Below are 13024 nucleotides of genomic sequence, written 5' to 3'. Positions count from 1 at the left end.
TATTTTTCCATCTTCTAAGATCTTCTTCTATTTCTCTCTTTAGGGTTCTGTAGTTTTCATTGTATAAGTCTTTCACCTCTTTTGTTAGGTTGATTCCCAAGAATTTTTTTTTTTGAGGATATTGTGTATGGGGTGGTTGTCCTCATTTCCATTTCAGAGGATTTGTCGCTGATATACAGGAATGCCTTTGATTTATGTGTGTTGATTTTATATCCTGCCACTTTGCTGAATTCATTTATTAGCTCTAATAGTTTCTTTGTAGAACCTTTTGGTTCTGCTAGGTATAGAATCATGTCACCTGCAAATAGTGATAATTTACGTTCTTCTTTTGCTATTTTTATGCCTTTAATTTCTTTTGTCTGTCTAATTGCTCTGGCCAGTGTTTCAAGAGCTATGTTGAACAGAAGTGGTGAGAAAGGTCATCCCTGTCTTGTTCCAGATTTTAGAGGGAATGCCTTCAGTTTTTCTCCATTCAGAATGATGCTAGCCTGAGGCTTAGCATAGATAGCTTTTACAATATTGAGGTATGTTCCTGTTATCCCTAGTTTTTCTAGAGTTTTGAACATAAAGGGATGCTGTCCTTTGTCGAATGCTTTTTCTGCATCTATCGAGATGATCATATGGTTTTTATTTTTAAGTCTATTGAGGTGGTGAATAACATTTATTGATTTCCATATATTGAACCAGCCTTGCATCCCAGGGATGAATCCTACTTGATCATGGTGAACAATTTTTTTGATATGTTTTTGTATCCGATTCGCCAGAATTTTATTGAGGATTTTTGCATCTAGATTCATTAGAGATATTGGTCTGTAGTTTTCTTTCTTTGAAGTATCTCTTTCTTCTTTAGGAATCAGGCTGATGTTGGCCTCATAGAATGAATTTGGAAGTTCTCCCTCTTTTTTTATTTCCTGGAATAGCTTGAAAAATATTGGTATTAGTTCTTCTTTAAAGGTTTTGTAAAACTCTGCTGTATACCCATCTGGTCCTGGGCTTTACTTATTTGGTAGTCTTTTGATATCTTCTTCTATTTCCTCAATTGATATTGGTCTGTTTAGGTTGTCTGTATCCTCCTGACTCAATCTGGGTAGATCATATGGCTTAAGAAATTTATTGTTGCCTTCACTATCTTCTATTTTATTGGAGTACAAGGATTCAAAATAATTTCTAATTATCTTCTGTATTTCTGAAGTGTCTGTTGTGATATTGCCTTTTTCATTCCATATGCTAGTAATTTGAGTTCTCTCTCTTCTTCTCTTTGTTAGCATGGCTAAGGGTCTGTCAATTTTATTTATTTTTTCAAAGAACCAACTTTTAGTTTTGTCAATTTTTTCAATTGTTTCTTTTGTTTCAATTTCATTAATTTCACCTCTGATTTTAATTATTTCTTGCCTTCTACTTCTTTTGCTGTTGTTTTGCTCTTCTTTTTCTAGGATTTTGAGATGAAGTGTGAGATCATTTATTTGTCGGTTTTTCCTTTTTTTAAGGAATGAACTCCAGGCAATGAATTTTCCTCTTAGAACTGCTTTCATTGTGTCCCATAGATTCCAATATGTTTTGTCTGTGTTTTCATTTATCTCTAAGAAATTTTTAATTTCCTCCTTGATGTCTTCTATAACCCATTGATCATTCAGTAACCTATTGCTCATTCTCCAAGTGATGCATGATTTTTCCTTCCTTCTTTTATCATTGATTTCCAGTTTCATTCCATTATGATCAGATAAGATGCATGTTATTATCTCTACTCCTTTATACTGTCTAAGTTTTGCCCTGTGACATAATATATGATCTATTTTTGAGAAGGATCCATGTGCTGCTGAGAAAAAAAGTGTAACTGCTTGATGTTGGGTGGTATATTCTATATAAGTCAATTAAGTCTAGGTTATTAATCGTATTATTGAGTTCTATAGTTTTTTTATTCAACTTTTGTTTGGAAGATCTGTCCAGTGCTGAGGGAGGTGTGTTGAAGTCTCTCATAATTATTGTATGGTGGTCTATTAGACTCTTGAACTTGAGAAGAGTTTGTTTGATGAACATAGCTACACCATTGTTTGGAGCATATATATTTATGATTGTTATGTCTTGTTGGTGTATGGTTCCCTTAAGCAGTATGTAGTGTCCCTCTTTTTCCCTTTTGATTAACTTTGGCTTGAAATCTATTTTATTTGATATGAGTATGGACACTCCTGCTTATTTCCGAAGTCCATATGAGTGATATGATTTTTCCCAACCTTTCACCTTCAGTCTATGTATGGCTTTTCCTATCAAATGCGTCTCCTGTAGGCAGCATATTATTGGATCTTTTTTTTTTTTTGATCCACTCTACTAGTCTGTGTCTCTTAATTGGTGAGTTTAAGCCATTAACATTTAGGGTTATTATTGAGATATGGATTGTTCTTCCTGCCATATTTGTTTATTTATGTTACTTAACATGGTTTGTTTTTCCTCTTTGATTATTTTTTCCCCTTTACTGTCCTACCTCCCACTGTTGGTTTTCATTGTTATTTTCCATTTCCTCTTCCTGTAATGTTTTGCCGAGGATGCTTTGAAGAGATGGTTTTCTAGCTGCAAATTCTTATAGCTTTTGTTTATCGTGGAAGTTTTTAATTTCATCTTCCATCCTGTAGCTTAATTTCGCTGGATACACAATTCTTGGTTGGAACCCATTTGCTTTCAGCATTTGAAATATGTTGTTCCAGGATCTTCTAGCTTTCAGAGTCTGTGTTGAAAGATCAGCTGTTATCCTGATTGGTTTACCCCTAAATGTAATCTGCTTCCTTTCTCTTGAAGCTTTTACAATTCTATCCTTATTCTGTATGTTGGGCATCTTCGTTATAATATGTTTAGGTGTGGATCTCTTATGATTTTTCACGTTCGGCGTCCGGTAGGCTTCTAGGATTTGGGATTCTGTCTCATTCTTCAAGTCTGGGAAGTTTTCACATATTATTTCATTAAACAGATTGCTCATTCCTTTGGTTTGGACCTCTATACCTTCCTGTATCCCAATGACTCTTAAGTTTGGTCTCTTTATATTATCCCATATTTCTTGGATGTTCTGCTCATAGTTTCTTAAGAGTCTCGCTGAGCTGTCTATGTTCTTTTCAAGTTGAAATACTTTGTCTTCATTGTCTGATGTTCTATCTTCTAAGTGTTCTACTCTGCTGGTAGTATTCTCCATTGAGTTTTTAAGTTGGTTTATTGCTTCCTGCATTTCTAGGATTTCTGTTTGTTTGTTCTTTAGAACCTCTATCTCCCTGTATAGTTGATCTTTTGCTTCTTGGATTTGTTTATGTAATTCATTGTTGAAGTGATCTTTCATTGTCTGATTTTGCTGTCTAATGTCTTCCTTGAGACTCCAGATCATCTGAAGCATGTAAATCCTGAATTCTTTATCTGACATTCCATCTGCTTGCAGCTATTACCTCTTCTAAGGTTGAGTTGACCTGCATTGCTTGTGGTCCTTTCTTTCCTTGTCTTTTCATACTGCTCATGTTTCTTTCTTGTGGGCAATGGCTGGGCCCCTCCACCAATAGGGGTGATCTGTCTACCACACTGGCGGGCTGCTGGGCCTCTTCTCCAGGTTGCAGGTCTGCCTACCTTGCCGGCACGGGCGGCGGCTCTGCCCCTCCTCCAATTGGGGTGATGTGTCTACCACGCCGGCGGGCCACTGGGCCTGTTCTGCCATCGGTCACAGGTCTGCCTACCTTGCTGGAGCAGACGGCGGCTCTACTCTGCCCCTCCTCCAATTGGGGTGATGTGTCTACCATGCTTCAGGGCCACTGGGCCTGTTCTGCTGGTCGGTCGCAGGTCTGCCTACCTTGCAGGTGCAGGCAGCGGGCGGCGGCTCTGCTCTGCCCCTCCTCCAATTGGGGTGACGTGTCTACCACGCCAGCTGGCCGCTGGGCCTGTTCTGCTGGTAGGTCGCAGGTCTGTCTCATGAGATTTTTTTAAAAGATTCTTTGACTTCCAGAACTAATGCATTCAATATATGTAACTTCCTCAATTTAAAAGAAAACTCTAACCCGTTTACATTTATACACTTCTGAAGAGAAATGCTTAAAAGCTATATATTTTTCTCCATCCAGATGTTATAGGATTATGTTGAATGCTTTGCTATCATTATATTGGACATTATTCTCTATATTTTTTCAGTAGTCTCAGGATGTTTTTGTCTGAGCAGAGGCCTTAGCTGTGACATCATGATATTTTGCGATTTCTCTCTGGGTCACTGACAAAATGTCATTTGTGCAAACACCTCAATAAGAGTTTAAAATTCTTCAGTCTCACAACTCAGCACATAAATTATTTTTAGAAGTCCTGTAGTATGTGTGATACTGTATTTCTAAAGAGAAAGCAAAAACGTTACTTTCTTTCATTAGGGGTTAACAAAAAAATAAAACTCACCTGCAATATATTCCTTAAGTAGTTTAGACTTAACAATATAAATGGAAGATTATCTACTTCTAAAATAAAATTTATGCTTCCTTTTATATGCTGCACTCCCAGTATTTGAAATCTCAACCTCTTTAAACCTGGATGCTCCTACCAAATCTTAGCAGAACCTCCCTTAAATAACATACATCAATAACACAAATGCCAGTCTACTCATTCAAAAAGCTTCAGATAAAATAAAAAATGCCCTGGAGACAGAATAATATGACAAAAGGAAGATAACTGTCTAAATGGGAAAAGAATTCCCTTCTGTAGTGCCCTAAGTAAGGCCACTTTCTAAGGGCAACCCAAACAGGTATCACTAAAGTTGCAGATAAGGAGCTGCAAATAATACAAGATAATCCAATGAACACGCCAGACATGCCTCCAACTGTTTTCTATGGGTAGAAGGTGAGCCTGTAATCAGTGACTGACTGACAAATGCTTCAGGCCCCTGAAGTTGGAAACAAATATTTTCTAGAGAATCAGACCATATCTCCTTTCAAACAGCAAAGTTTCAGGAGATTTATAGCACTCACAGTTTTAGTTGGCTTTCTGTTTATTATATTGAAGACTCAATGAAAGTTTTACCCTTTCTATAGTCTCTTCAGTACATCTATTACCTAAGAAAACTTAAATACATTGCAGATCTGGTAGCTACTGTCCTCTTACCAATCTTGTCTTTTCTGGTGTAATACCTCTTACATCAATGTCCTTTGAAAAATGAAAAAAAAAAAAAAAAAACTTAATCATAGGACAAAGAGAGTAACTGAGATAAAATAACATTCACCCAAGAAAGTAAAGAAACAAATGAAAAACACAATCCCTTACATTTTGTTTATGGTCACAACTCACTCTGAAAAATGGATGCAATGAAAAAAAATCATCACTTTTGTTTTAAACCTCCAACTATTTTATAAGTGATAGTTAAAAAAAAGCATAGGATATATTCTGAGTTTTTGTATTCAAAAAGAGATTTATAAAATTAATATTGAAAAATAAATGTTTGAGAACAACACATCCACAATCATATCAGACTTATTATCCAAAAGGTCATCCACATTTGGAAGTATGCAAACTGTGTTTAAATGGCAACTGGCATTTTACAATAAATACACTGTGCTTTTAGATGAATGAGTGGAGGTCATCAAAATTCCCCTTTCTAAACCAGAATTGATATTGAAAACCCTCCCATTTCTGGCACCTCATTCTTTTTTTCACCAATGTTATCTTTCCAAAGCCATCACCAGATTCTGGATTTCCATTGGATACTTCATAGAACAAAGCTGTAACCTGAAGTTCCAGAAAACAGCATTCTGTGAATTCTTCAGTGTTTTCCAATTAAGCTTAGATCCCACTCTCAAAATAGAACTACATGACATCAAAAGTTTTTTTTTTTTTTTTTTGGACACACATGGAGCATAAAATAAAATATATTGACTTCTGCATTTCAAAATAATGATAATTTAAAATTCTGTAGTTCAAGCATGAACTAAAAATAATTACATGATTTTTATTAAATATGCTTCAGCAACTATTTGTAAAGCCTTTTGACAAGTGAATTTAGAAAAAAAAAAGTAAGGGAAAAAGTATGAATTCATTTACTGAGAATTTTGTACTCACCTGGAGACTCTATAATTTGTCTTGTTAGTGGTTGCAAGAAAATTCATTTAAGTGGCTCAGGGGTTCTGTGTCTTCTGGGTTCTCTGGACAACAGCTGCAATCTCCGGACATCATTTTCCATATTAAAGCCAACTTCAAGTGCCTCTGAAGAGAAAAAAAAAAAAAAAATATATATATATATATTCTTATATATATATATATATTCTTTTTTTTCTTCAGGAAACCTTTATATTATATGGGAATGTTAAAGCCTCATCCTGATTAGGTTTATGCAGGATAGAGTATCATAAGAACAAAAGGTCAAGTCTATTCCTTGATCCAAATGTTATATTTAAATTTCTATTATACAACTTTCTCTCAATCCTATTTTCATACCTGATAATATTTTAACATACTATTTGAACATAATTTTTTCTCTTCTCACAAATGTCTGCCCTTTCTTCTTTATTATCTAGAATACTTTATTATCTTCACTTTCGTCCTGGCCATTTAAATACTTTCATTCCTGCCAAATTTCTACCAGCCTTTAGAATTGAAAATTGGAATACCAATGATTTATTGGGGGTAATTTGAGAAAAGTAAAAGTACAGATTCAATTGTCTGGCATCCTGATTTGATTTTGAATTTGGGAATATGACAAAGGCACAAAAATGAAAAAAAAAAAGTAATAATCTTGTTGAAAGCAGTTTGAGTAAACTTAAATTTGTCAAAAGATATCATGATTCAAAAAATGACATATGGACAAACACTATTTTTTTATCAGATTTCTTTTCTTTTCTTTCTTTTTTTTTTTTTTTAAATACCAGAGATTACTCTCAGGGGCACTTGGCACACTTAACCACTGAGCTTCATATCAGCACTTTTCATATTTTATTTTGATACTGAGCCTCACTAAGTTGCTGAGACTGACCTCAAACCTTGGACCCTTCTGCCTCAGTCTCTTGATTCTCTGGGAATACAGGCATGTGTCACCACACTTGGTAGCTTCAACATATTTTTAAAGATATATTTCATCTACACAAATTTTTATATCTAAATAAGTTACCAACTAGTAATTAACTGAATATAACTAATAATGAATTGTTATAGGGAAAAGATTACATTAATGAGATGTTTCAATAAGTGGTTACCTTCACAAAGTAGTAACTAACATCAAAATAGAGCGGTGCATGCTTGTAATTCAAATTATTCTGGGAGGTTGAGGCATAAGGATTCCAAATATATCCCTGGGTTGAACACCCAGTAGCACAATTTAGGAAATGCAGGTTCCACTTCTTCCAGTGATGACTGAGCTGAGTCTTAAGGACAATGATAACACACACACACACACACACACACACACACACACAATGTCCACATCCTATCTTCAGTGTAATCTCTTCCCCTCTTCTCCATCAGCACAGTGCATGTGACCTGCTCTCTCAATACACAATCATAATATGGGTCCCAAAAAGGGAATCATAAGACTGCCAAGCTATAGGAGAATTTCTTTGTAAACAACTGAGGGCACAAGCAAAAACAATACTTTTTTTTTTTTTTTACATTGCAAGTAAAGAGGATTGGGTATGTTATCCACATGATACACCAATCTTCTCATCATCTTTTCTGAATTTCATTAACACTAAGGTCCCTACATCAATTTGAAATGGTCATAAAGACAGGTAGAAGATGGTAAAAATATCAAACTTACTCAGAGATAAGAGGAATCAAACATTTACTGATTGCCTGTCATGTACATTACAGGAAATTTTATATACTTCAACTAAAATATAAACATAGTTCCAGTTATTTGTTCACAGAAACACTCCTACCCCCAGGATGGTCTATATTTTAATTGGTCTTTCACTGTAAGTGCAAATTAAAATGAAACATTTGATCTTTCTCCAAAGATGTATATCATATGCCCAAATACAGGTTTCATTTCAAAGTAGTGCACTGTGAGCTGGGTATCACTGGGCTCTGTGAAGAAAACTGACTTCACTCCAGCAGTAGAAGAGGCAGTAAGTGATCAAGGCCATTTTCTTCTTTAAATAATAAATTTGTGGTTTTAAAAGTTAACTATCATATTTTTGCACACTTGTATGTAAGTGTGCAATGTCAACTCATGGCATTCAAGATGCTATTTTGCTACTTAAATGTAGGATTCCTTTATTCTCAATTCCTGAGTACCATTTGTCCAGCATCAGGACTTCCTGGTTTCACCACTAATTAAAACTCAAGATAGGAATGAGGAGGGTTCAGCAATCATGTTTCTGAGGAAAAGACAGCTGACTTCTGTTTTTAACCAGAGGTATCTTTCAAAAATGGTAGTTGTTAGCCAGCATAATGGCACATACCTGGAATCCCAATGGCTCAGGAATCTGAGGCAATAGGATCCCAAGTTCTAAGTCATCTTCAGCAATTTAATGTGGCCCTAAGCTACTTAGAGTGATCTTGTATCAAAAGGGCTGAAAATTTGGTGTAGTGGTTAAGTGCTTCCTGGGTTTAATCCCTGGTACAAAAAATAAAGAAAGCAAAAGAAAAAAAGAAAAAAAAAACAAAAACAAAAAACAGGAAAGGTAATTACTTTTGAAGCTCCAAACTTATCATTTAAACAAGAAAATGCTCTTTATCACTCACTGCCTTTTCTAATGCTGGAATGAAGTCAATTTTCTTCACAGAATCCAGTAATACCCAGATCATGGTGCACTACTAATATGGTCAATCTACGATGTCTGTCCTCCAGCCAGCCCTCATTTCTCTGGGCACATTCTTTTCCTGCTGGGCTATGTGCTCCTCCCCTTTCATGTCTCTATTTTCCCTCTGACATTCTATCTACTCTCAGCTTCACCAGAGGATTATTTCTTGCCTGTGTTCAAACTCTGGCCAGTCATCACCACACTGCTTTTGGGATCTACCAGTATAACTCACTAACCAGCTTATGCAATTTTTAAAAAGATCAATTTGAAAATACTAATACAAGCAGAAGAAAAATACCCTGAACACATTAAACTAACTAATTTAAATAAAACATTTCAAGATTGATACATAGACCAGAGGTAAAGGTGTTAATAGAGCATAGCAGCCCACCCCGTGTGTACAAGAGATTTAATAATAAAAAAAAAAAAAATGGTCTCACGAAGATTGTACTGCTTGGTTTTCACAAAGATCAAGTTTTATGCAATTTTCTGATTTACAGTAAAATACTGACTTAAAAAGATGTCTATACTTCAGCTATCTTCTGCAATCTTTTTCTCTTGCCTATCTTCAAACTGAGATCTGGGTGTTTATAACCTAATAAGTGTTATGTAGTATGTATATTTTAATGGTATATTTGTGACTCACAGTGTGTATATTAAATGAAAAAAGATTCTCTACCAAGATACATTTTTCAAAGGGAAAGATAAATAAATGGGTCTATGCAAAGTAAACATTAACTTTGGTAGATTTCAGTGTAGGACATTCTATCACAAACATATTTGCCATTCCCTTTTTAAAATCTTTTTCAGTGAGACTTTATTTTTTCAGCATTTGTTTTTCATTTCACATGATCTTCAACCAAGTTCTGAGTGCTTAAAACTCTGTGACCAGTCTTTGGGAGCTTGGTTATCAACATCTGCAACACCTGTGGTGGAACAATTTGCTGTTAACACAGGCAGCAAATGATGCAGCTGTCCACACATAACAATTGCATTTGTCAGATGGTCTGCAGCTTTCTCAAGTTTGCCTTGAGGTAGTAACTCTTCACCAAGCTGTATTTCTTCAAGGAAGACTTTATGAACAGCTTCAGAATTTTTAAGATCCTGTAACTTGGAAAACCCACTCTCTCCTGGGCAAACTTCTGCTTTTCTTTTCATCCCCGAAATTTGTTCTTGAAGTTGGAGGTGTTCTTCCTCTTGCAATTGAAGCAAATGCTGTAGCAGATGATGAGCTCTGCATACTCTTGTGGCCCGTGCACTGCTTGGGCTCACCCCTTCACTAGGTACAGGGAGTGCCACTGCCCTTTCCTCAGAGTAGATGGTGGCTGCACTGACAGAGAGAGGAACTTTAAAGAATTTTTGTTTATGGTAAAGTTCACGTACTGATTGTTTTTCACTCATCAGGCTTTGCTCTGCCTTAAATACCATAAACTGTAGTTTCCTGAAGTTACCTTCTTAGTCTCCTTTGCTGCTTTCTCTTTCATTGGGATGTGTGTATTTTCTTAGTCCTTAACTCACCATACCTGGTGCTTTGATCTACCATAAATATATTGAGTTCAAATTTGTTATCAAGACATGTCAGAAACTCAGAATTCATCCTACTTCTAAATCCTGCTTAGTTTTTCAGCATGTTGTGTTTTTCCTTGTTAACTAAGTACCCAACAGCCCACATCCTTCCCCTTTGTATTTAGTGTTTCCCTTGCTTCTTCTCCATCAACACACAATCATAAATATGATGCCCAGGAAGAGTGTCAAAAGGCTGCCAGGCTCTACTATAATTTTAGTAAATTTTCTTTATAATTAAACTTTCTTTAAGTTTTGCAGCTTGTTAAACACAAAATAAGTAGAGATGATAGACTAGTGGAGGAGGAAATAGAATTTGCCAACTGATGGCCTCCATTTTGACAAGAGAAGATGAGGTTATTTTAAATACAAAGGTCTGTGAAAGACTCATTTTGTATATAATTGCATATTTATATTAATTATCTTGCACAGTGGAGACTCTTCTATCATATTTTATTAAACAAAAATTTATTGAATATTGTTTTGAATTTTAATGAAATCAACAAAAATGAAAATAATGCACAAGGTTTTGGCACAAAAAAAATGACTAATAGTTGTATTGTCTATAGAGTATTAAAGGCAGTTTCAGCAGTATGTTGCGCATAAATATATTTTTGTTTTCTTAACACCCTTTGAAAATTTAGACTATTGTATATAAATTCTAGATGGATAACATATTGAATTTATTTGAAAAAAGCAGTTTCAGATTGAGTCCATTATTTCCAATCTTGACACTAAATTTGAAAAAATAAAATTAAAGGACCCTAGTTGGGAGCTTGGTTATCAACCAAGCTCAGTGGTATAGCACCTGCTTAGCATATGTGAGGTTTTGGATTTGTTCCATGCACTGCAATAAATAAATAAATAAATAAATAAATAAATAATCAAAGATATGTTTCTCATTTATATTCATTTCTTCTCTACCCTCTCAGCTTACTCTGCTGAAGATTTACCTCAGGGCCTCATGCTTGGTAGGCAGGAACTCTATCACTAATGTGCACCATCAGAAAAATACCTGAATCTTTTTATTTTTTTTTCTTTTTTGAGTATTTAGGAGATCTTTAATGGTTTTGTTACATATATGCAAAATAAATACAATGAGACTAGAGTCTTCTCCATGTTAACCAGCCTTTCGTTAACAAAGTGAAATTATATGCAATAAGTGAAAATTTTGATATTCTTGTGTTGTAAAGTGGGGGATAGGGGATGTGCTGTTTGTATTTTCATTTAATATAGAATTTTACCATGGTTGTGAACATACATTACACGAACGTTTTTTTTTTTTGTTTGTTTGTTTGTTTTTGTGTGTGTGTATGTGTGTGTGTGTGTGTGTGTGTATGGTACTAGGGATTGAAACCAGTATTATACATGCAAGGCAAGCACTTTAAATTGCAAGGCACAAGGTGGGAGTAAGGCTGATAGCAGAGGTTAGAAAGTGATGTGTTTCCGGAAGGATAGTAGAATGAAACAGACATTATTGTTGCTGTGTGTATATATGTGACTGCATGACCAATGTGATTCTGTAACCTCTACTCTCAAAAAAATGACAAATTGTGTCCCATCTGATTCAAATGTAGGATATGTGGAGGTCATTGTACTTTTATGTGTAACTAATTAAAACAAATAAAAAATTAAAAAAAGAAAGTGAGATGTATGACTTCAAATGGAGCTCTGCATGCATTTTTAAATAATGCATTTTAGAATTCATTTAGCATCTATTGATTTTTAAACCTTGACCTCACTATATGGGATGCAGAGATAAAAATAACATTGCTGATATTGCCACACACTGAGGCAGCTTTATTCATTCAATTAAGTACAATACTGTAATCCAAAACTCTAAACTTCTAAATTTGCTGTTATATAAAGATGGCATTGCTTACAAGAATCAGCTCTTTGCTTATCTGTTTCTTAACTCATACATTTATGAATTATACATAAAATTACAATTACATTTGATATAAGATTATACTTTATGTTTATAAAGTGCTTATCTCCCAGAAAACTTTAGGTTGATTCCTACCACCATTTCTTCCTTTATTCTACCCAACACATACATTTTCTTTTAATTCCATCAAAAAATCCTAATGTAATACATAATAAATAAAAAATAAATTACATTAAAATGAACATTTTTTAATCTCTTTAATGGATATGTCATAAAAAAACTATAGCCCTGCTACAATTTTCTCTCAACTTTCACCTAAATTAGTACTCAAAAATTTTTTTAAAATGTACTATTGAAGCATACATAAACACACAGACAATAACAAGAGAGCCTTATCCACAATAGCAATAGCACTTGGTAGAAAGTGCCCTGTATTTTTTAAAATGTACAAAATTTTCTGAAATGCAATTAAAACAGTTTTTTTCTTAATCAAATAAATGCTAATTAGGAGAGAAGTATTGAAAGTGATATGAGGACAGTGGGAACTAACTTCCCCAAACTTAGATATCAATTTCTACAATTTATTTATCCTAGTCATCTCTTGTGCACAACTTGTAGGTACTAAATTTGCTAAAATATTAAGATCCAAGTAGTAAGAATTATTGATTCATGTATTTATAAAAGTTATAGGTGGGAGTTCCAAAATAAAGAGATGTAGAGAACTTTTAAAATATTTCCAAATAGCTAAATAAACATAAAAAGAAAAATCAAGTTAACAAAATCAAAGCTTATGAAGTATGTCTATAACAAAACTGGAGTACAACATGCTTTCCAAAATGCC

The sequence above is a fragment of the Marmota monax genome, unplaced genomic scaffold (genome assembly GCF_021218885.2).
Source record: "Marmota monax isolate L192 unplaced genomic scaffold, Marmota_monax_Labrador192_F-V1.1 WCK01_AAM20220418_F8-fsc00096, whole genome shotgun sequence".
Lineage (NCBI taxonomy): Eukaryota > Metazoa > Chordata > Mammalia > Rodentia > Sciuridae > Marmota > Marmota monax.
The sequence above is the reverse complement of the archived record's forward strand: the minus strand, read 5'-3'. Positions refer to the sequence as shown.